The sequence below is a fragment of the Chlamydotis macqueenii genome, chromosome 3, assembly GCF_036417535.1.
Source record: "Chlamydotis macqueenii isolate bChlMac1 chromosome 3, bChlMac1.mat, whole genome shotgun sequence".
In the NCBI taxonomy this organism is placed as follows: Eukaryota; Metazoa; Chordata; class Aves; order Otidiformes; family Otididae; genus Chlamydotis; species Chlamydotis macqueenii.
Window position 1 is genome coordinate 116,943,761 of NC_141558.1, and position 22,497 is coordinate 116,966,257.

General features: G+C 46.7%; 1 protein-coding gene across 5 annotated transcripts in view; it reads left to right on the top strand.

The window, feature by feature from the left end:
* The first annotated feature begins 943 nt into the window (after nucleotides 1–943).
* The window catches only part of SLC8A1 (solute carrier family 8 member A1), a 148,763-nt gene continuing 127,209 nt past the window's right edge, over nucleotides 944–22,497 (top strand). For 4 of the 5 annotated variants that reach the window (XM_086743770.1, XM_086743769.1, XM_086743771.1 and 1 more), the window contains exon 1: nucleotides 17,900–18,117. The gene's annotated coding sequence lies outside the window, so the exon portion shown is untranslated. Of the gene's footprint in view, nucleotides 1,030–15,773; nucleotides 15,877–17,899; nucleotides 18,118–22,497 lie in introns of those variants that run through there. The other variant, XM_086743768.1, reaches the window with a different exon arrangement.

Genomic DNA, 22,497 nt, shown 5'->3' on the forward strand with positions numbered 1-22,497 from the left:
TACTCCCAGTTGCTGCTCTACAACACCAACATACAATAATAATGACATATAGTTAGTCTTGCCCTTTCATTGGAGCCTTTAACGTTCCCATTTGCTCAGCAGAGTTAACAAAGGGCAGAGTTAAGGTTAATTGTACGACTACTTTCCTGGCCTGTGACACAGAGCTCCCTGTGCAGCTCCCTGTGCACATTTTTGTCCTTTACCAGCCCTTTCTGAAATAGAAGCCTAAGAAGTATAGAAGGTAGGAAGGAGAATGAGGAGCAATTTATTCATAAATACGTCTGCAAGGAGCTTCCAAACTGCAGCTTCCACTCTTCAGTGTTTCAGGCATGTCCCACGGTGGCTACTGTAATATCAGAGGAATGCTTACTCCTGCTACTGCTGCTAATCTGGGAGCAGTCACGTGGCTCTTCTATAATCTCTCTCTCAAAAAAAATTTGACTCTTAACCTTCCCTCGCTACAGACATGATGTATATTGCCTTGACATGCTTCCAAGTAGCAAAAATGCAAAACCTTGACATATAAGCAAAGCAAAGGGAAAAAAAATAAATCTATTTTTGAGAATAAAATTATGTGACCCTGCAGGAAAGGGAGAAGAGAAATCTGCCTTGGTCATTTCTGTTTGCTGTCACCTAGGAATTACTTAAAAAAAAAAAAATAGCTAAATGTTACTCTGGGGAGAAAGAAAAAAAAAAATAACAGGCGTTCTGAGGTGCAAATAAAAAAAAAGAGAGTAGGCAGAAAATATCATTATTTATTTATTTTCCCTCATTTATGTGTCAGATGAAGCTGAAAGCTGCCAGATAGCTTCTTTTCGACAGCTTGAAGTTACTGTTGGGAACAGATCCATGTATGGAAGCAAAAGCAGAAAAGCATAGATAAGCTGAGATCCAGCTATGCAAACCATCTTTAGAGACACTTAAAGGACAAGCCCTCCGGCTCCTTTCTTTCTGGTAAATTTAGAGACACTATCATATGAGGGCTTATTTCCATTCTGCTTTACCCACATCTGCTGAGACTCGGCTGGGGTAAGTGAAAAGCGATTCAAGCATTTCTTGGGAACACCTAGGTATTTGGTTAGACCGACATCCTGAGAAAGCTGTAAATCTGGGACTATGGGATGACTCCAGTAGCTTGATAGCAGTTAAGCTGTCTGAGTAAGGAACATGACATATAACAGCTTTGCCGCTGGAGGGACAGAAACTTTCCAAGTTTCTGAAAGAGGCAAGAGAAAAATGTTGGAAAACAGGCGTTTTATCACTCAAACTGGATTTACAGACTGTCTGCTGTTAGAGCTGTGGTGGGCAGAGGGACAGGAGGGATCGGTGGTGGTTTCCAATGTCTGAGTCTTGGTATGTTTCTATTTAGAAAAATTCATTAAAAGAGTCAAGGATTTTTTCTTCTTTGGTATGTCCTACTTTCGTTTTGAGAAACATGTCTCATTTGGGTTGAGCTGACTGGACGTTAGGAAGAGCTTGTTGTAAATGACTGTTGTTTTTCTTGGCACTTGAAGGCAATTTCTCAATGTTTCTCTGTAGATTTGAGGTTGATTACATCCTGTGCAAGGATTTTTGGTACAGTTTTAACTGCCATTACAGTGTTGTGAAAGTCGACCCCAGCAAAAACAGCTGTGTGCTGTTGTGAGTATTTCCAAAGCACTGAAGTAATAGCTCTCCTTCAAACTAGCACTGAAATGTGTTAGCTCTGTGAACTGGGCACTGTCAAAAAAAACAGAGTATACCCTTGGCAGAAAGGCTTTCTCCACGGAAGTTTGTTTTTTTTTTTTTTAAAGAACACAAAGAAAGCTTTTTGTAGCCTTGGCTTAAAAACTTGTAGGTTTGCAGTGGTACAGTTAAACGTGAGATTTTTCTTTAAGTGCTACAGGATGGCATTTGGGTAACAGTTCATGTGCTTTCAGGTGTTATAATACACTATTCATACTCCTCCTGCAAAGGGCTAAGTAAAGCTTTTTTTCTCATTTTTCAGGTGGTTAATAGACTGGAAAAACATTAGAGCAGGTGAAGTGAAATTATACAGAAAGAAATGAAAATAATATCAGGAATATGACCAAAATTGTAGGATATTTCCAGAGGTATGATGAAGGATGATTGTAAAGAGAAAGTACTAGACCACAAATGTCATAAACATTTCCATTCATGAATGAAAATGCTTTCCCTTGTCATTACATAAGAAGAACATAATGGAAGTGTTTGCTTGTAACTCTGTAGTAGAGTCATGCAGGGCCCATGTGTACTGTCCTTGTTTCCCCTTACTCAGCTAATATTTCCATGGATATTCCCACATTCCTCATTTTTATACTCATGAAATACAAATCTTCTCTTAGTCTGGTTTCTTCTCAAGTGCCAAAAAGAAAATACTCAAAATTAATCTGCAGCTGAAATTTGTCTGTGCCAAGCAAACTTTTTTTTTTTTTTGACGGGTACCATTTAAATATTTATCATCTGTCTACAGAAATGCTAGCACAGAAATTAATCTTTACATAATTGGGGTCGATAGATAGCTTTTTAATTGCTATTGACTCATTAACAAATAAGCCTTTTTGCTCTTATTGCTAGTGAAGAACACTTCTGCATGTCACACTTACTCAGATTGCTTCCATTTTCTGTTGGATATGGTTCTGTTTCATAGAGTCTGTGAGCCTGCTGACAGATAAAAGCTTTTCGCCATTTTTTTCCCTTTTTTTTTTCCCCCATCTCTTGGAGTCTATGCACTCCTCTTGTCCCAGAGACAAAGACTAGCTGATGTGTGTGGTCCCTGAGCAAAGTGTTTCCCAGTAGTTATGCTTGGCAGGTTGGGAAGAGGATGGCAGGATGGAGCTGGAAAAGTTGGGACCCATTTAATTTGATTTTCACATTTGGCCTAGGGGCTGGGGCAGCATGGCCCAGTAGACAGAGCCCTGACAGCAGGAATTATCACTCAGTTCCCAATCCCGGGGGCAGACCTGCCCAGGGTCCTTGTGAATGACCCCGTCCTCTGTCCCTCCCTCCTTACCTCACTCTATCAGAAGTATTTTCAGGCAGGCTGTATTATCACTAATGTTTACTATTATTATCAGTGTACTAGCTATTATTAATATTTACTATTGATTAGTCATGGGTATTGCTAGTGTTTGTTTGGTCCCTTGTGCAAAGCTGATGGGATCTCATTCAGAGACCCTAGACATGAACACAAATAGTGAAATAAAGTGTTAGCGATAGTATCACTAACATGTCTTTTATAAGCGACTAGTCATTATGAGTGCTGCAGTCTCCGAGCATCCGCCACAAGGTCCTCCCACGCACCGTTCTTTGCCAGAGTGCAGCAAGGAGAGGGGGAAGGGGGAGCTCTGCTCTTTCTCACAATCAGACAGAGCAAGTCTGTCGAGCTGAGTCTGGGCGGCATAAAACTCAGGAGATGAGTAACAAGGGCAAAGCTGAGCTCTGTGCTTATTATTGCTAGCCATGGACAAGGGTAAAGCTGCCCTGGCCCTGGTGACACTTGAAGCAAGCAAGACCATGTTGTGTGTCTCGTGCAAGGAGCCAAAGGCACACAGGACTTCTAGACACATTAGTGGTTCATGTTCCTAAATCTTAGTGGCTTTCAAAAAAAAACCCAACACAATTTTCAGACATCAGGTCTGAAAAAGTCTTTGCACCAGACATCTGCAACTGCTCCCTGAATTCAGACTCGCAAACTGGCTCTGGCTTGACGTAAGCCCACTGTATATTCTCCTCCTTCAGAAAACGTCAATATTTTCATGGTGATTCTTGAAGGATGGTGTTTGGACACCATCTCTTTCTTTTCTCTAGTAAGTCAGAAGGTTGGAAGAGATTATGGGGACCCGTTGACAGACTGATCCACTTCTCTGGCCAGGTACATTTTATTGCCTATGTTCTAGGGAAATTAGCTTTATGTGATGGCCCTGCCTGTTCCCAGTCTAGAAACCTGCAAATCCATTTGCCAATTCAAATCCGGTTTGCCCAAGGAATTGAGGCCTGAAGAATATGATGTTCCAAAAAAGTCTGAAAATGGGCAGCTGCCTTCTTTGGTTTTCTTGCTCTAAAAACATCATCTTCCTGTTCTTGTCTCTCTTCCTTCAGGGTAAGGGACAACAATCTATCTGGGGAGGATTTCACCAGAGGAGTCACAAAGACAGGCAGTTTTCTATAAGGAGTGGCATTTCAGGAAATATTTGTGTTTGCAAACTGCAAGTACGACACATAAATACATGTGTATTTATGCGCATGTACCATGGCGCTCACTGCTTGCCATCTCATGTGTAGCAGAACAATATGTCCAGTATCTTCTATGCACATGTGGCCATTATCTTTTTGAAGAAGAGTAGAACTTCAGATGGGAAGTGAAAATAGCCTGTGTCTTAGAGAAACTGTGCCATCACTGTGTTAAGTTCTGGGCCATTCAGCATCACAAACTTTTTCTTCTCTGTAAAACTTCTGTGTATAATAACTGACTGCACAGCATGCAAATATGAGTAAATAACCCTCAATGGCCTCAGCTGGTCTAAATCCAGCTGTCATATTTGGTCACTTACAGACAGGAACTACTCCTAAATTTCCATCCCATGATAAAGGTTGCCTTGAATGTCATACTGGAGTCTAGCTCTTACAAAATAGCTCTGGATAATACAAAGTTTTCAGGTACTCAGCATCTCACCAGCAAACTGAACCATAGTATTGCTCAATTGTGCTTGCATGGGAGAAATCCTGGTGCTGGGATTTGTAGATAGGGCATTCAACAAATTGAGAAAGCCTTTTACAAATGCAGGAAAAAAATAATCTGAATTCAAAGTTGCTTGCCCCTGAGCTAAAAAGCTCAGTTTTAGAAGTGCCCAGACTGATTTCTCTAAGCGATTGGCAAGATTTGCGAGCAGGGTGGCTAGGGACAAAGCTGCAGAGATCTGCTATTCCAGTGTGCTTCAGATGGACTTCAGCCATGAGCCTCATTCTTCCGACCCACAATCTGCTGATCTGTGCTGCTATGGAAGGAGGGAACAACATGACAGCTTTAAGCAGTGGTGGTGTTTACTGCCAATTTACAGGTAAAGCAGGTGATTTATCAGTTGACATTCATTTTGGAGTTGATCCTTTAAGAAACTCAGTATTATTCTGGCAACACATGGGGGAAAAAACATAGCAACAATTTAGTAAATCTGGAAGTCTTCAAAGCTGAGTTTATTCTTATCTAGGGCTCCAACCGTCACTGTGATCTAATCATAAATGTATTCTTATTGCATGGGGTCACTGCAGGGCAAAGCTGAAGTTGTTTTGGTTTCCATACTTCAACATATTTGGATTTCTTTTATATTTAATGCTGAACTTCCTCCTGAGTTTGGGATGTTTGTTTTTAGGATCTTTCCCAAATCTTTGGAATGCTGAACTCTGATGTTGCTAACATAAAATGCAGGTTTCAGTTTGTGATCTCTTTAGCTGAGCCTCTTCCAGAGATGTGAGATGGAGAGGCAAGGCGAGGTGAGGCAAGGTGAGGCGAGGCGAGGAAGAGGAGGGGAGGGGAGGGGAAGGGAGGGGAGGGGAGGGGAAAAGAGAGGGAGAGGGAAAGAGGGGGAAGGGATATATTTCACTCTGGAAAATTCCACATCAGTTTACTTATGCAGAAAGGTGGGCATAGGTAGAAGAATGATACTCAGAGAAGTAGGATTCTGGAAAACGTCAGGATTTGGGTAAAGGTACAGTGGGAAGACATATTCCCCAGACTAGTTTGGGTTCCACTCAGCTTAACAATGACATGTCTGTAAATACCCAAAGAGGACAAATGCTTGGGAACTTCTGCCAAGGAGTGCTGTTCAGGTATGGATTTTCCCCTACAAGGCTGGGAGATTTAGTGCTTGGGTTGTTTTACTTCCTATGGGAATACACTATATTGAACAGTGTGTAAAGCCTTTTTCCTATCCTCAGTCTCCCAGTGCTTTCCAGCCCCTCATCCTGTGCAACATGAGTTTCACTAGAAGTTTTGTCCCTGGGATGTCTCCCAGGTTATCCCACAGACCACAGCGTGCCCTGGAGGTCACAGACTAATCCCACATGACACCACCGCACACCACTTCCTGCTCTTCCAGAGAGTTGTTCTTCCTTTCATTGGAACATCAAACTGGCTTTTCTTTTCCTCTTATATAAGCAAAAGCAGGAAAGAAACTAGAGGAAAATGTGAAAATGAAAAAATAACAAAACACGGGAAGTGCAGAAATGTGGCCTGCAAAACTATTGCTGCCTTTCTATCCCCCCACCAAGGCTTCCTTAAGTCCCTGTTGGAAACTTCTGCACATGAAATGTTCCTCTTTTTTTCGCTTTCTTGTCTACCTTGAGCTGTATCAGACACCCTTCTGTTGCAACATGGCTAGAATGTGGTTGTGGTCTCCTCGTTGTCAGCCAGATGGGTCCCTGGAGACCGCCTGGAGAGCAATGTGCAAGGAGACAAATGGCATGCTGCCATCCTGGGCTACCTGTAACCTAACCCACTGGGACATAGGCTGTGATCCTTTGATGCTATCTACCTGAAAATGCTCCTCCAGGCAGCTAGGTCTCCCAGGCTACAGAGAGACCTCACCGAGATGATGGGTTTTATCTGTAATGTTCAACAAGCATTAGGAAGCAAGGTACAGGACATGAGTTTAGTGTAGGTGATGGAGAGGCCTGGCCCGCAGTGATTTGTGCAGAGCTTCAGCATGTCAGGCCTCAGGCAGAAGCCTAAGAGAGTCCTAAAGCAGCCGAGGGTACACGCTTATCCACTTGAGGCAGCTCTCATCTCTCTCAGGATTTTTGCAGGGTCCTAGGGCTTGATGGACCAGTTTTATATATTGCCCAACAGCCTCTTCACCTTTCCAAATGAGCTAGCTTTCATGTCTGTTTCCAAAAGCAGCAACTATGCATCAAGCTATAGGCTTTAGCATGGGAACAGGGTCTCTTTGAAACAGCCCCCTCCCATGCCGATTCCCAGCATCAGCATTTGCCATATCCACGCACTGGAACAAGGAAGCAAAACCAAGGTGACATCTACTTCCCCAGCATCTAATTCTCAGCTCATTGCTTTTGCTGCAGTTTGGCAAGCATGATATTAGAAATACCCCATGCTATCTTTTTGGCTTACAGAAAGGCTTCAAGCGGAGATCTTGTGCTTCTGCCCTAGATGCAGCAATAAACATTTGGATTTGCTGCTAGTGTGTTGAGACTACCAACATGTACACAGTAAAAGTAAACCCTTCCTGTGGCCATAGACCACAAGATGCTAGTGATCCGTGGTATTATCCTGTTATTTAGTGAGTCATTGTCGCTGCTGAGAAATACACACAGTCAAATAAGTTGCTAACAATAACACTGGATGTGAAAGACAAGTGTTTGTTTTACTCTAGTGTAACTTATTCCATATGGTCCTTTAAAGCATGTTAAATGTTAAGTCACTTTGGCCTGCCAGCTGTTATTTCAAAAAGACCTCCTGGATTTGGATTTAGCCTGCTTTTCAAAGCACAGCTATTTGAAGGAAGGCTATGAAAGCATCTCCTGCCCAGGATAAATGCCCAGTTCAGGAGCAAGACAGATGTTCTGCATTGCCCTATCTTTAGCTGGATAAGTTGGTCTCCATTTTTATTGACTGTCCAGAATAGTGATGTTATTGAATCTGCTTGTCTGCTGCCTGCTGTGGCACCTTTCTGATGTAAGCAACATATTATACCAATGTTCTGGTACAAGGCAGAAGCCATATCCTGACCAAGAAGCTAATATAAGTTTAACTTCCAGCATTTACCTGCCATGCGTGGTTTTCCAAGTTGCTGATGAGCCAAATCTTTGTGGAAACCTTCTAGCAGGTTTTCCAAGTCTTGGTAGTGTTAACTCATAAATAGAGATATGCAGCTGTGAAAGGTGTCTTCATTGCACTCTCTGAGTACATTACTCAGAGGTTTAACACAATGAGCTCCCGCACCACAGTGGACTCTTGTGTGATGTCCTGCACTTGTGTTCCTGACATGTTCTGTACTAGGCCCAGTCTACAGCACAGCTTAAAAAACAAATGCATGAAAAAGTTTCTCTTATTTTGAAATACTTTTTGCCACTGGTTATGGAAAAGAGATGCTCTGACAAGCATATTTCTCAATAGCTAAGAGATTTGCCTTTTGGCTTGAGTTGATTTGATCTGAAGTGAATTTCTGAGAACAAGAGTAACCGACACTTAGAGCATTTTAGAGCCTTGACGATAACCTCATCCTTCCTCTGAAGTGTGACATATCTCCAACTTAACCTAGACAAACAAGTTAATCTTGAAGGTTTTCTGCTGTGAGTGCGTATGAGGATCTCTGTGATCCTCTGGAGGGGAACAGTGTGTACAGAGCATGCACATTTTATTATCGGAGAAAACTTTGTACTGCCTGCCATTGAAAATCAGCTTAGTGGGCAATGATTTGTCTATTCAGCTACCAATTATTGGGTAAGATTCAGGACAAATAATGAGTATTTTAGAAAAATTAGTCAGTCTCTTTCTAGACACTTGAGAATCTCCATTATAAATCACCAAAGACCCACCTGAAGATCCATAACTCAGTGACAGTTCTTGCATTTTTAAAGGCTGGGGCAAGCCTCTCTAGGTGTGCACTTTGCTTCATGTGTGCCTGGAAAGTGTCTTAATGTGTTAAAATGCCTGAAGATGTACCTCCACAATAACGCACTAAAAAACTTTTGCCCCTTGACCCTTAATTTCAATATTCTTCCCTTAAAAATAACCAGGCAGACAATTTTTAAGCATGCTTTGATGCACAGACCTAGAGGAATGCTACAAAACAGGACAAGTTTGTAAGCATTACAAGCTGTGCCACTACTCATATTTTCTAGACATTTTCTGTCCCTGTTGATAAAAACATACCCGATTTTAACATTCTTCTCTTTGAAACAGACAGTCTGATTATCTTGAAACGTGCCTTGATATATGCAGCCTACAGAAAATTACAGAACAAGACAAGTTTGAAGACTCTAACCTTAATAAAGCTGATGTTTTGCCAGCACAAACTCCCTGCCTTCATCCTGAGTTGTAATTTCATTTCTTGTCTTTGAGGTGGATTTTATTTGACATATGTCCTTTCTTTTGTGGCTGTGACTTGTGCAGAGGCTTCACTTTAGCTAGTTCTTTCCCTCCAAAACCATCTGCAGGAAGGCACTGCAGTGAGTTGGGCTCTTTGAAGAGCTGGAGGTGTGCTGAACGTGGCGGATGTGTGTGGCCCGATTGACTTTAGGTGCAGCCACGTGCATGTGTAGCCCATTTGTCACGTGGTTCCCTGTATCAGTCTTCAGCTGTTAAACTCCTACATTGCCAAAGTCTACACTTAAGATCCTCTGTAAGGTCAGTCAGGAGAAATGGGGACTTGAAAGACAGAGTCAGGCTGTCAAGGAAGGGAAGGGCAGTGGGATTAGGCTGTACCCTTCAGGGGTTTTCCTCGCCAGTTGTAAGGAGACAGCTCTCATTAATCCCACAGCACACCAAGTCCTGACCATGAAGGCAAGCTGGACACAAGAAAGGTGGAAACAGTAGGTTTATTGCCCTGCTTCAAACTGTCACAATTAAGCACAGGGCTAACCAACAGCCCCCAATTAGTCCCGAGTATGTCACTTGCTTTACCTTATATTCTGATTTTATCCCTTTTATTTTTCCCAGGTTCCGCTTCTTTACCGAATCTCTCTCCTCTCAGACAACCCATCCACCTATATTTACTTTTCCCTTCCTGGCCCCAGGTTTCCTGACTTAATACACTTATTTGGTACTCACGATATGGTTGCCTTGGTAATTTCTACCTCAGTCAGCAATTAAGCTAGTATCCTGCTTTTGTTGTATGCAATGTTTCTCTTTTCTACCATTTTTCATGCTGCTATGTAGTTAGTGTGACTACCGGTCAGGGATGGTCAGCTGCATATACATTATTCCTCTTCACATGATCTGCAGGTTCTGGTAGCTTCTCATACCCTTCATGTTGGATCTTACATAGCCATCAGTCAGGGTTAACCAGAGACATGTCTTCTCTTGACTTGACAGTCTGCATTCCTGCAATGTTTCCTCTTGAATCATGTCTTCTAGACCTCTCGCTTCTCATGGACCTGTTGGAGCGAGTCCAGAGGAGGGGCATGAAGATGATCACAGGGCTGGAGCACCTCTCCTATGAGCACAGGCTGAAAGAGTTTGGGCTGTTCAGCCTGGAGATCTGGAAAGACCTTCTAGTGGCCTTCCAGTACTTAAAGAAAGAATGGGGAGAAACTCCTCAGCAGGGCCTGTTGCAATAGGACAAGGGGTAATGGTTTTAAAATAGAAGGAGGTAGATTCAGACTGGACAGAAGGAAGAAATTTTTTTACACTGAGGGTGGTGGAACACTGGAACAGGTTGCCCAGAGATGTGGTGGATCCCCCATCGCTGGAAACATTCAACACCAGGTTGGACAGGGCTCTGAGCAACCTGATCTAGTTGGAGATGTCCCTGCTCCTTGCAGGCGGGTTGGACCAGGTATCCTTTATCGGTCGCCTCCAACCCAAACCATTCTACGATTCTTCCTATTGGTGGCTCTGCAGCTGTTGCCTCCCTTCCTGATGCCACTCTTCATGTAAATACAGCTGTTAACTCTGGAGTCTACTGATGGTAAATAAAAGGCCAGATACTCTTAACAGCCCTGGCACAAATACCAAAATATCACACTGTGTCTTGAGGTGCAGGGGCCAGAAACTTTCTTAGTGACTGAGGTGCACATGGAAGGGACCTGAATAAATGAGGAAAGCCTGTATTCCCACCAGCCCTGCTAAGATACTGGTTTACTAAACGTACAGCTGCCCACACTCAAGTGGACTGGTTCTACTGCCAGATCTCTGCTCTCTCCCCAGACAGTCATGCCTTCCCATTCCTGCTATTCCCTCCATACCTGCCACTGCACTGTTTTCACTGCTAGAGCAGGAGGTGCACAGCAGCCAGGGGATGCTTGAATCCCCAAGTCCCTGCTCTGCCCTGTCTCCCTGACCTCCAGCCTACACACATATAAACACCACAGCAGCCTGTCTTCCTGGACTGATAGCTACACTCAGGAAATTGTCTCACCCACTGAAGAGATGGGAGCACTCGCAGAAGAGCAGGAGTTCATCTGAATAAGAAGAAACACAGAGGGAAGAAGTCAGAGCTTGCACAATCTGCATTAGGAAACATCTGCGTGCGTGCACACGCACACACATCCATGTCCCTCCTGCACATACAAACACAGGGATACATCCTCAGAACCTAAACAGTTTTGCCAGAAGCTGGGAACAGCTTCCCATAAGAGCAGAAGATTTTTATAAAAGACTTGGAGCAAGTCTCTTCTAACCACGAGGCAGGTGGCAAAGGAGCATCTTCAATTGCTCAAAAGCATCATCACAATACAGAAAGTAATGAAAAAGCCATTGAGCTCAGAGCAGCTTTCGAACAGGCCATGTTTGAAATTCTAGGTGGGGGATGGACTGGCACGTGACAGCACGGGGAATTTGAAAGGAGAATCCAGTCTCACAGATGGTGCAGTTTCATTTCTCCAAAATCTCCAACAAAAAACCAAACCCATAACTGTTAAGTAATCTGGAAGTTACATTTGGTTTTCTTATGTTTCTCTCTTTTTTGGTTAAATGCTCTTCACCTGCAGGGCTTCAATTCCTATGTTTAGGACACGCAGCATTGGTTACTGCATCACCACTGCTTGAGTGTGCAGCACAGAGAAGACAAGCATTTTTGGTCTGTACATCTTCAGAAATGCAAATAGAGCAAACTGTGCCAAAATAGCAAGATCTGTGCATGCACCAGTGGGAGTCCCTGTCCATCAGAGTCACATCGAAGCTGTGGGGAGATAAGAACCATGCTGCTGCTTTAGCTGTGCCAGGGACTGAGTCAGCCAGGAGCCTTCTCCAAGGTGCCTTGGGGAAGACTGAGGAGCACAGAAATTCCCAGTCCCATTGGTCCTTGTGGCCTAAAATTGACTGCTGTATGTTGATAACAGCAGAGAGCATGTTCCCCAGCTCCACTCTATCCCTCGGACTTGGGGGCAGCTGGTCAGTGCTTCACAGAGACCTAGCCATGCAAGGCCACTTGGAGGTGAAATGAGGCAGAGGTTGGTAAAGTCAAAGCATCAAAGAGGCAAGGAAGATTTTTGACCACTCTGCAAGGACAGGACAGACCAGAGCCCATTATAGGGAAAACAAGTTTCCCTTTAAGATAAGTCATTTCACATCCTCTTGCCTAATGGGCTTGGTTTTTGCAAGGTGTACCAGCAGCTTTCTTGACCTGGAATATATAAATAAAATATAAATACGGTGCTTTATGCAGCTGAGGTCAGTCACTTCTCACTTTTAATAAAAAAAAAGTCTGTTTTCCCTGGAATACCCAGCCTCACTCAGAGCTGGCAAACAGATGGTACAGAGGAGGCCAAATCATCTTCACAACCAGGGTCCACAGCCAGAGTCATGCACTACATCCGATTCACCCTGCATCTCCCACTGATAGCAATGGGAACCTTGCACACAGATTAAATGAGGGATATGGCCTCATGTGACACCAGCACTGCTGAGGAAGCATCACAGTCCTCAGTTTGCAGCACACAGCTCCTAGATCTTGCCACATTATCACAGTATTTGCACTTTTGTTTTTTCTTAAAGTCACAGCTCCTGGAGTCATGTGACTACATATCACTATTTCATCTCTCCTATTTTTTAACTTACTTCTGGTTATGAAGTAAATTGGAAAACGTAAAATCTCTAAGCAGAATACAAATCCAGAGAACACAACATTTGTTGCTTTTTTAATTCTAAGTTTGAGGGGATTTTTTCCTTCAGACAAATTCTTTTCCAGACCAGGGCAGCCTTGGGATGGTGGTGAAAAGAGCTGGAGCATCAAGTGGAGAGTGCTAGAGCCTGCTCAGTTGTAGTGCTACCTGGGGGCTGGCACACTGCAGCTCAGGGGCCCCTTGCAGGACACTCCTCTTGAGGCAGCGAAGTCCCTAGACTATTGGTTTCTCTGGGAAAACCATTTCAATTGACCTTCCATCTGCATTTTTAGTTCCTGTATTCTGCAGTTTTGTAACAGCAAAACAAAGCCTCGGTTTTTTTTTTTTTTTGTGCGAAAAAGATGCTAAGGGACAGGCAGTTCAGCAGGAGACCTCTGGTCCTTCATTTTCCAGTGACTCAAGCTAGGAACTGGTTTTTGCCTGTGAAAAGGGGACAGGAGTGAGATGCTAGTATTAGCATGCACTGCTGTTGAGGCAAGTGACAGCTGTCAGAAGGCTTTTGAGTTTCTACTCCTTTGAGAAGAGTAAGGAGACAGTTTGCACCTTGTACATCTCTTACATTAAGCCCAGGCACTGAAGTCATTCTGGGCACATATTGATTTTTTTCCTGTATATCTCTAATGACCAGAAAGCAGGTTTTTTTTTCAAAAAGAAAACTGAGATTCTGAAGTAGAATTTGAAGAGAAGAGTGTATGGCTTGTTTTGTGGACTAGATGCTTGCAAAATACATGCAGCTCTCCCCATTTACAAGCTCCCTAAATTCATGCCCAGTCTATATAACTAGTTCTGCTTTCAACCCCCACGCAGCAGGTGTTTTCCAGTGCAAATACTCTTTTGTGTCTGCCACACACAAGCAGTGCTCTGCGAAATTTGGCCAGCCAATGCTTCTTCCAGGAAAACTCTCTCCAAGCTGTTAAATGCTATGCTCATCAATCAGTGCTCTGGATTTATTTTTTAAACCTGCATAAAACACAGCATAGATCAAGTACTTGGGGGGAAGCTTGAAAGCGGCACAGAAGTGTCGTTTCTCCAGTTAACTCTGAGGGCTCCCAAAGCATGGCAGTGAGACCAAACCATCGGCTGCCAATTTTTCACAGGCGTGCCAAAACATCTCATTGAGCACTGCCTTCTCCCTGGGGTGTAGTCTTTGCTGTCAGTTTTCCAGTGGTAGAAGACACCTTTCACATCCAAGACCTCTGACTAGTCAATGGACAACTGTCATGCACTCAGACATCCCTGGTGTCATCAGGACTCAGACTGTACCAGCTACTTGGAAACAGCCAAGGAGGCCACTGCCTAGAGAGCTCAAAAATAAGTGTATGATGTCCAGCATACAGAATTGTCCTTCCAATTCACTGCTGTGTCCCACTCCATCCGCCACATTTCTAAATACCTGATTTACCCTCCTAACAGCAAAAGCAGGTTTGAAGGTGACAGTGAAAGTGAATTCTCAAATTGCTGGAAACTATGTTTCTGAGCATCTTTTTAAGAAACATCACTCTCAGGGATCTCCGGGTCTCTGCCAAGAACATGCAGAGGAGAGCCAGAGAAGGTTCAGTGGGCGCACACTCAAGTCTGCTGCAGTGAGAAGCAGATGGATGGCAAGCCAGAGGTGACATCCCATCTGCTCCTGCGGGATCTCTCTGGCGTCTCCTGAGAGACTCAAGGAAAACCATGACCAGAGATAACTAACCAATGAGGACTCACTGGTTATCCTCCAGCATTATCTGAATCCACAAAAGCTGTATCAGAGACCAAAGCATCCCACTGAGGAGATGTTCCAGACAGGGCCAAGAAAGGCTGGTAGGAGAGCTGCTCAGAGGTGAGCATGCTGTGGCTGAGCTGAGGACTGACCTTGCCCTGACCGCTTGTCTCTTTTACAGGGAATATAAGGCAGCAATTTTTCAAGCAAGAAATACCTGAGGGTTTGTGTCTCCCTCCTCTAAAATGTGCAGGAACTCAGATGTCTTTTTTTTCACAAGGCATTGAGTGGAGGAATGGCCTGCACCTTTCTGTCCTGTGCTCAAGACTCCACAGTCCACTAACCCCATTCTTTGCAGGGAAGAATTCTCCTTCTGCTTTGTGTATGTAGACAATACCAGGACACCTCCTTCAGCAACTGCAGAGAGATGCAGGCTGCTGTCGGAGAGACCTGTGGGTGTGCATGAACGAATGAATGAATGAACCATTCGTTAGCATTGGCATAAGAATCTCCATGATTTTTGAGACTACTAATTAGTGGTTGTAAGCGTGTTTGCGATGGTAGGTGTTCGCTTGTATGACTGAAAAGAGAGACAAAGAAGAAAAGGTAGCTGGAGCAAACCGCTGCCTCTGCCAGCACAGCCCAGGCTACAATCGTGACGAAGCATGAATGTGCCCACATCATGACAAACTTGCTGTGTCAGAATGTGAACAGTCTTGTTGCATTTTTGCCTGGAGCACAAGGCAGAATACAGGAGGATTTGCTCAGCTTGTCCAGCAGATTTCACAGCCCATGCAGAGCTCTGTGCTTTTACAGCTACTGCTTCAGCTAGCTTGGCTGAGAAAAAGCTGTGTGAACTATAGCCACTGCAAGTGTGGAGCAGTCCTATGGAACAGTGTGTCCTCTCATCTTTTGGGCTCACTGTGTCCCCTACTCCCTGACTTCCACTCTTTCTTTCAGAGCCCAACTCCACCTTTCGCCCAACTCCACCTTTCTCTTGGAGACTGTGAAAGATGAAGGTCTTAATTGGGGTGTGTGAGGGACTAGGGAGTAGGGGACATCTCCCAGCCTCATATCCCTCCAGTAACTTTTCAAGCAGATGAAAGTTGGAGATGAAAGTTGCTCTCAGGTGCAGGTGGGATAATGCTGCATCTCTGCTTCACTGCTTCTGTCCCAGTGCCAGGCTGGGTCCCAGGCTGGGTGATAAAAAGGGTTCATTTGCATGGAGTAATGAGCATCCCCACAAACACTGACAAACTCTTGTTTTCTTCAGCTCCCCTCAAATGTCACAAAACCCCCTCAGCTGAAGCAACCTTTCTGAGGGTCTCAGCAGGAGGCACTGGGAGACTGGAAAACACTGCAAGCTGCAGAAAAAGGTGGGAAGGAACTGGGGACATGCCTGGCTCTTCAGAGAGCAACTCACCAGTGGATCCCCATTAGCAGAGTTAATGTCTTGGTGCTCCGGAGGAATTGTGTACCATATTCAGTGAAAGAGCTGGGAAGTAGGTCAGCAACATAACCAAGGGAAACGGAGAGCTTTAGGGAGAACTTCATGGCTGACAGCTAATTAAAATTTGAGTTCCACTGCTTACTGTTGCAATGATTAGATTTCAGTGTGCAGGGTGAAAAGCAACAGTAGGGATTGTGTTTGCTGCAACCATGCCAATTTTTTCTGTTCACACTATCCATTTGCCATGCCAGCTTGTGCAGCACCTTGCATCCTGCAGCTACTGCCAAGGCAAATGCCACTGGTACACAACCACTGCTCCACTCAGGTCCTGATCAGAGCAAAGCACTGTGTATGCTGTACACATTTAGTTGTGCTCATTTTATATCAACGGCCTTGCTGGGAGAACTGAGTGCCATCAAAGTACCACACATGGACAGATGCAACCTTATCCCTCCTTTGAAGAGTTTTAAATCAAAAGATGTGAGACAGACAATCAGAGGTAGCTACTGGACACAAAACCATGGTTTTTTTCTAAACCAAATTCTTATTTGGAAATGCCATTCATTTGATGTGTAGCAAATGAGCTCTTAAAGTGAAACCAAAACTAAGTAATATCAATAACAGCGGCAACACGAATAATGAGTGGCTGGTTTGTTGGCTGGTCAGTTCATCCCACAGTGCTTTACAAAGAAGTCCTGTGATGTCTTATACCTCACATGAAGTCCTCCATGTCTTATACCTCATCCTGAACAGAGAAATTTAGTTTTCTATATCTGCTGAAGGACATGGTGATGTAAAAAAAAAAAAAAAAACCGCACCAAATCCAAAGGTAAAATTCTGGTTTGCTGTCTTGCCAGTGGTGACAAAAATTACAGGCACAGTCGACAAGATAAGAGGGAGAAGGTGTAAGAGAGCACAGGAGCTAGAATAATGGCTCTGCTTCTCCACGATTCTTGTTGCACCTGAGGATCTGGGCATAGAGGGCTACTCAAGGTCGCTGGGTACTTGCAACTACCACTGTGTAAGTTATTAGCTTTGGTCCTATTTTAAGTTCCTAAAGCCACAGAGTTTTGCCTGGAGGGTGGGACAATGGGTTCATCTGCTCCTTGCTGGAGCCAGCAGAGGGTGGAGGAGTCGTTCAGGCATGGTGAAAGGGGAATTGCCCACAGGAAGGACACTGGGGCCAGCCTGAGGTGCAGCAAGTCCTTCTGTGCCAGGCTGGTGGCCTCCTGCAGGACCTCCCCAACCCCGATGACACTCCCGTGGGGACAGGAGGCTCTGTGGGTTCAGTGGCTGGCCTGGACAGGGGAGGCAGTTCCCAGGAGGGCCCTAGATGACCCATATGCCCCCTTGCCTGTCAGCCACGGCCCGTGTTGCTGTCTGCAAACACCATTGGTGATGTGAGAGGGGAGTGAACCTCAGCCCAGAGCCCCTTGGGATGCTGCTGGCCTCCCCATGGCAGCCATGGGCAACGTTGTGGGGCACGGTGACAGACACAGCAAGGCGCTCCTTGCACACACCCCACCCGCCTCCTGCTTCCTTTTTTTGCCATCTCTCCCAGGGCTCGCTCCCTCCCGCAGGGTGCAAATTCCTGGCTTGCCCTGGCAGGCTGCACGGTGGGATGCGACGAGCAGGGCAGGGCTGGGGGCAGAGAGAGGATGGATGGGGACTGTCCCGGGCAGGGCAGGCAGTGGTGGGGTCAGGCAGGGCTGGGATGGGGGCTGCCCCGGGCAGGGCAGGGCAGGGCTGCTGGGGGTGGGTCCGCAACCAGCCCTGCCTTTCAAAGTCCCTCGCTCCGAGGAGGAAATCGGGAAATATTTCTAGCAGCAGCAGCAGCAGGAGGAGGAGGAGGGCGGCTGAAGCGGCCACCGCGGAGGAGGGACGGCGGGTTTCTCCTTGCCCGCGCAGCGCGGCGGAGGGATGCAGCGGGAGGGGGGGCTGCCTGCGGGGCGGGCCGGCTGAGCGCATCCCCGGGGCGCTGCCTGTGCCTCTCTGTGTGCGCGCTCCCTCCATCTCTCCCTCCCTCCATCCCTCCCTCCCTTCTCCCTCCCGCCCGCCGCCGCGCCGCAGCCGCGCACCGGGGCTCCGCCGCCCGCCCCGCCGCGATGCCCGACCGCTGCTGAGCCGCCCCCGGCGGACTCCACTCCTGCCCCCCCCACCCCGCCAGGTAGGATCGCAACCGACCGACCCCCGCCCCGGCCCCAACCCTGGCCCAGCGCCCGGCCAGCCCCCCGGCGAGCCGACACGCCGGTTTCTACACCGGAGGAGGATGGGGGAAGCGGGATGGGGGAGTCGTGTAGGACCCGATGGGGAAGCGGGGGTAGGATGCTCCTCCGGGAATGCTTTGTGCAACCCAGCCACGGCATGTTCAGACAGGCGATAGGGCTCGCCACCCCCCCACCCCCCCGACCGACCAATCGCGACATGTTGCGGCGCAGGGATTGCCTCCCCCCTACCCCAAGAACTGGGCAGGTGGGGCCGGAGCAACCCGCCCCCCCCCCCCCGCCCCGGGGGGCTGACGGTCATCTCCCCCCGTGCGCGGCGGCGGGGGTGCGATGCCTCCGCCCGGCGCGGGTTTTCGTGCGTTCGGGCAGGGCTGCTCTTTCCTCCAGCCCCGGGGATTTCTGCCGTGAAACGGTTTCCGAGGTGAGTGGTCGGAGGCACCTGCAGCCACGATGAAATTCCCGTTTTTCGCCTCGATCAAGCATGTGTGATTGAGGGCTGGCATTAAGCAACGCTCATCACGTAGGCTTTGTCTAGGTGGAAGCATGGCTGGGGCTCTTCCGTCATCTCGAGTTTAATTCTTTAATCGTAGCCTTGTTGCTTCCCTCCCCACCGAGCCATTCCAAGCAACCCCGCACTCGGCTCTGTCTCCAGGGTGAAAGCAAACTGCTAAAATATCGTATAAATGCAGCAAGCACTGGGGAGAATTGGAGTCTAAAAATGAAAGCTGTAGTAAAACCACAAGGTCACAGGCGTGTGGGTGCAAGTGTTTGATTTCAGGGCTACTCTTTGCTTGTGCTTCGCAGGAAGCAGTTCCCCCAGCCCGAGATGCTGGAAATCCACAAGTCAGGCAATGGAAACGGGGGCTGAGAGAGCCTGGGGTTCTCTGTACGCTCTCCTGACACCTGCCTAGGCATTCATCTGCTTTTTCTCACCACCACAAAGAGAAGAGCTGCACTTTTATTTAGAAAAGGGAAGCTGGGACACTTGCATGTTGATGTGATGATGGCGGCTGGGAAAAAAAAAGAGCTGTGATGCATGGCTTCAGCTGGGGCAGTGGACATCACCAAAGACAGGCATTTGTGTTCCCTTGGGTGCATTTGATGAATGTTTGTTTCTCCCCTTTTCCTTCCAATTAGTTCTTCAGTAGCAGCTTTGCCCCTTTTCCAGCAGAGGCATTTAGCCCAAATAGGGAAATAATCTAGCATTTCTAGAGCCATAACCTACCAACCAAGCCATGAACGCCCACCACCTTCTCCCCAGGAAAGTTGATGCATTGCCTGACTCCTCTTATATCCCACCAGCTCTATTTCTCTGGAGGCATAAACAACTCCTAAGCCAGTGTGATTGGAGCAATTCACAGCCAAAAGATCGCGTTGCTCAAAGCTTGCTCTGTACCAGGGTTTGTGTTCAAGATATTTGAGGAGATAAGATGTGCTCTTTATACCTAGTGTCCCTGAATGCCAACACCAAGTTTTAAGCTGATAAAACTTTGCTTGCTTCTCTCTCCCACACTTTCACTAAGCTTTTTGTGATCTTTTGGCTGTGAATTGCTCCTGAGATTTAAATACTCATTCTCCTGCAGCTGCCAAGGCTGCACCTAGTTTGCTCTCCTGGCACCACTGTACATGGCACAGCACGAACTTGGCTTATGTCCTTGCTCTTGAGAGTCTTCACAGCACCTTGCAAGATGCCTATGCCTGTTTGGGCCTTTGGTGGTGTCCTGATCTTCTCGGGGCTGCCAGGGTTGCAATTTTCTGACACTGCATATCTAGGAGACAATTTGGTTTTCTGTTGTGTTTTTTTGGGGGATATACAGTCCTGCTGGCTTACCAGGGAAAAGCCACTGTTCTCCAGCATGCTCATGAAACTCCGATCCTATAATAAAATCCAGTGTCCCCCAAGGCACGAGCATCACTGGACAACCAACCAACAGGTTGGTCAAAGGCAACACAAATGGCATGCAATACTGGCTCTCCTAGTGACTGGCACAGTGAACAACCTGGAGCTCTGTTCAAGCTCAGGGTGCCATGATCTGCATGTGCTCCCAGCTCATGGACATTGGCACCTGCAGCTGTGCAAATCCTGGCTGCACCTGGGTCTGCTGCAGGGTGCTCAGGGTGCTGTGCCATCCTGACTCTGGCATCCAATATGGGCTGAGCTCACTCACTGGTCTTTCCCTTGCCAAGGGTGTGAGTGGTATCTCTCCAGCTGTGTTCAGGAAGCTTGTAGGAAGTTGGCTTTCTCTGCTATCTCTATTCCTCTGGTGATTTTAGTTGAAATTGAGAGGGAGGGAGCAATGTGAATAGACAGACAGACATGGAAACTGTGATTTCATATGCCTGGCTTCCTAAGGAAACCTGGCTACAAATAGAAGTGAGATTTGCTGCTGCAAAGAGCTCCTGGGGAGATAGAGAAGGTGGGGGAGACTGGGGAGGAGGGAGGGGTACTTAACCTCGCTTTTGAGATAGGCAACTAAGGCCCAGCACACACTTAGACTTAAGTCTTCCTTTCCTGAGGTCTGGTGGTCTAAAACTTGGGCATCTGATCAGCATTAGAGTCCAGCTCCCTCTAGAGTCAGCTGTTCCAGAGCTGTGCCTCTGGACGGTGATTCTCTTGGGAGGTGCTACCACCCTTCACCAGCCAGGGCCTAGGCGGATGGACGGACGTGCCAAGGTGGGCCTCCAGTCCCAACTAACCTGCCCAGCTCCTGTCTAGGACCATGTCCAGATTGTCCGGGTCCACAACTTGCAGTCACCTCAGCCTTTCCCCACACGCATTCCTAGGGATGTCTCCCACCTCTTTGTCCCTGGATGGGCACAGGGAGCTGGAGCCAGGGATTTGTCTCTGCTCCCTTGAAGCTTTCTGCTCCTTCCTCCCACAGAGCCCAGGAGAGCATCCCACTGCAGCGGGGACCCACATACAGCTACAAACCCAGTGCAAAAATGGGCCTGGAGGGAAGAGCTGAGACAGGCAGACAGAGCAACTGGCCTGCTAATTCCTCACTCCTGGGTCCTACAGGGCATCTCTGGGCAGATGCTTCCTCCCCAGGCTACCCAGGAGCTTCAGGCTTATTAGCAGTGTTTTCTTGTCCCGACACTCAAGGGGAGGTGCTCTTCCCATTTTGCAGAGACACAGGGCACAGGGAGATGCAGGGCTGCCCCTGAGATCACAGAGGGAGTTTGTCAGCAAGGCAGCCTCAAAGCCAGCTCATGGAGACCAGGCAGATAGCACCACCAGCAAGGGAGATCCACAGGCAGAGGAAGGCATTAACAGCCCAGGAGAAGTAATGGGGAAGAGCCTGATGCTGCTTGATAAAGAAGAGATCAAAAGCAAGTAGTAGGGATAGAGAACTGATCTAGAGACAGCAAAGAGCAGGAGGGGAGATGTGAAGAAAAAAAAAAAAAACCAAAAAAAAAACCCAACCCTGAAAGACATGTAGTATTTCTCCCTTGCTTCTCATTTCCTGGCATTTTCCTTGCTGGTATCTTGAATCATGGGCAAAAGGGACGACTTGCCAGTGAGTCTCCATGCATTAAAAAGCAAGGCTGGAATCTCCCTGGCAAACACTTCCAATCTCAGTCTCTACAAGCTGCCCCCAAATTCATCCAACCTGATTGAAATTTTATATTGGGGATGTTTTATTTTCTCTATTTATCTGTTTATTTTGGAAAGTTGCTGGGGAGATTGTGGGAGGAGATCAGATGCTTCATATAAGAGATAGGATACTTGGAAAAATCAGTTGCAGACTGATAATCGTTCTAGCTTTTTAATGTCATTTATAGAAAACAGGGTGGCCTGATATGTATTTTACTTGATTGGCTTCATGAAGGGCTTGTGCATCTGACTATATTTGGAGAGGTTTGGATGGTTTTTTGTACTGATGCAATCAGGATGCTGATGGCCTGGAAATCGTTTTCCTGATCTGGAAGGTCATGGGCAGGAGATGCCAACAGGCTGTGCCTGTTTTGGAGTGGCAGAGCTGGGTGGAAGGGAGAAGGAGCCAGGCAGAGCTGTGAACCAAGGGTTTTCCAAGCTGTGTTTAAAGTGCTGTCACGCTGTGCAGCCCTGAGTGGCAACACGGTATTTTGACATAGCAGCTTTCCTCCACAAGTCCGGACATACAGCCAGCGTGGCAGTAGGGCCCTTCTCCTGCTTTGATGAGTAAAAATCACAGGTGGCAGGAGCTACTTTTAACCAAAGCTGTGCCACAGGTCAGTGTCAAGATCAGAAGTGAAGCCAGCGGAGCCTGTGGCTGCCTAAACAAATCTCCAAGCACCCTGTACCTTCCAGGGCTGTTGGTATCCGTTTTGTGTCCCTCGGC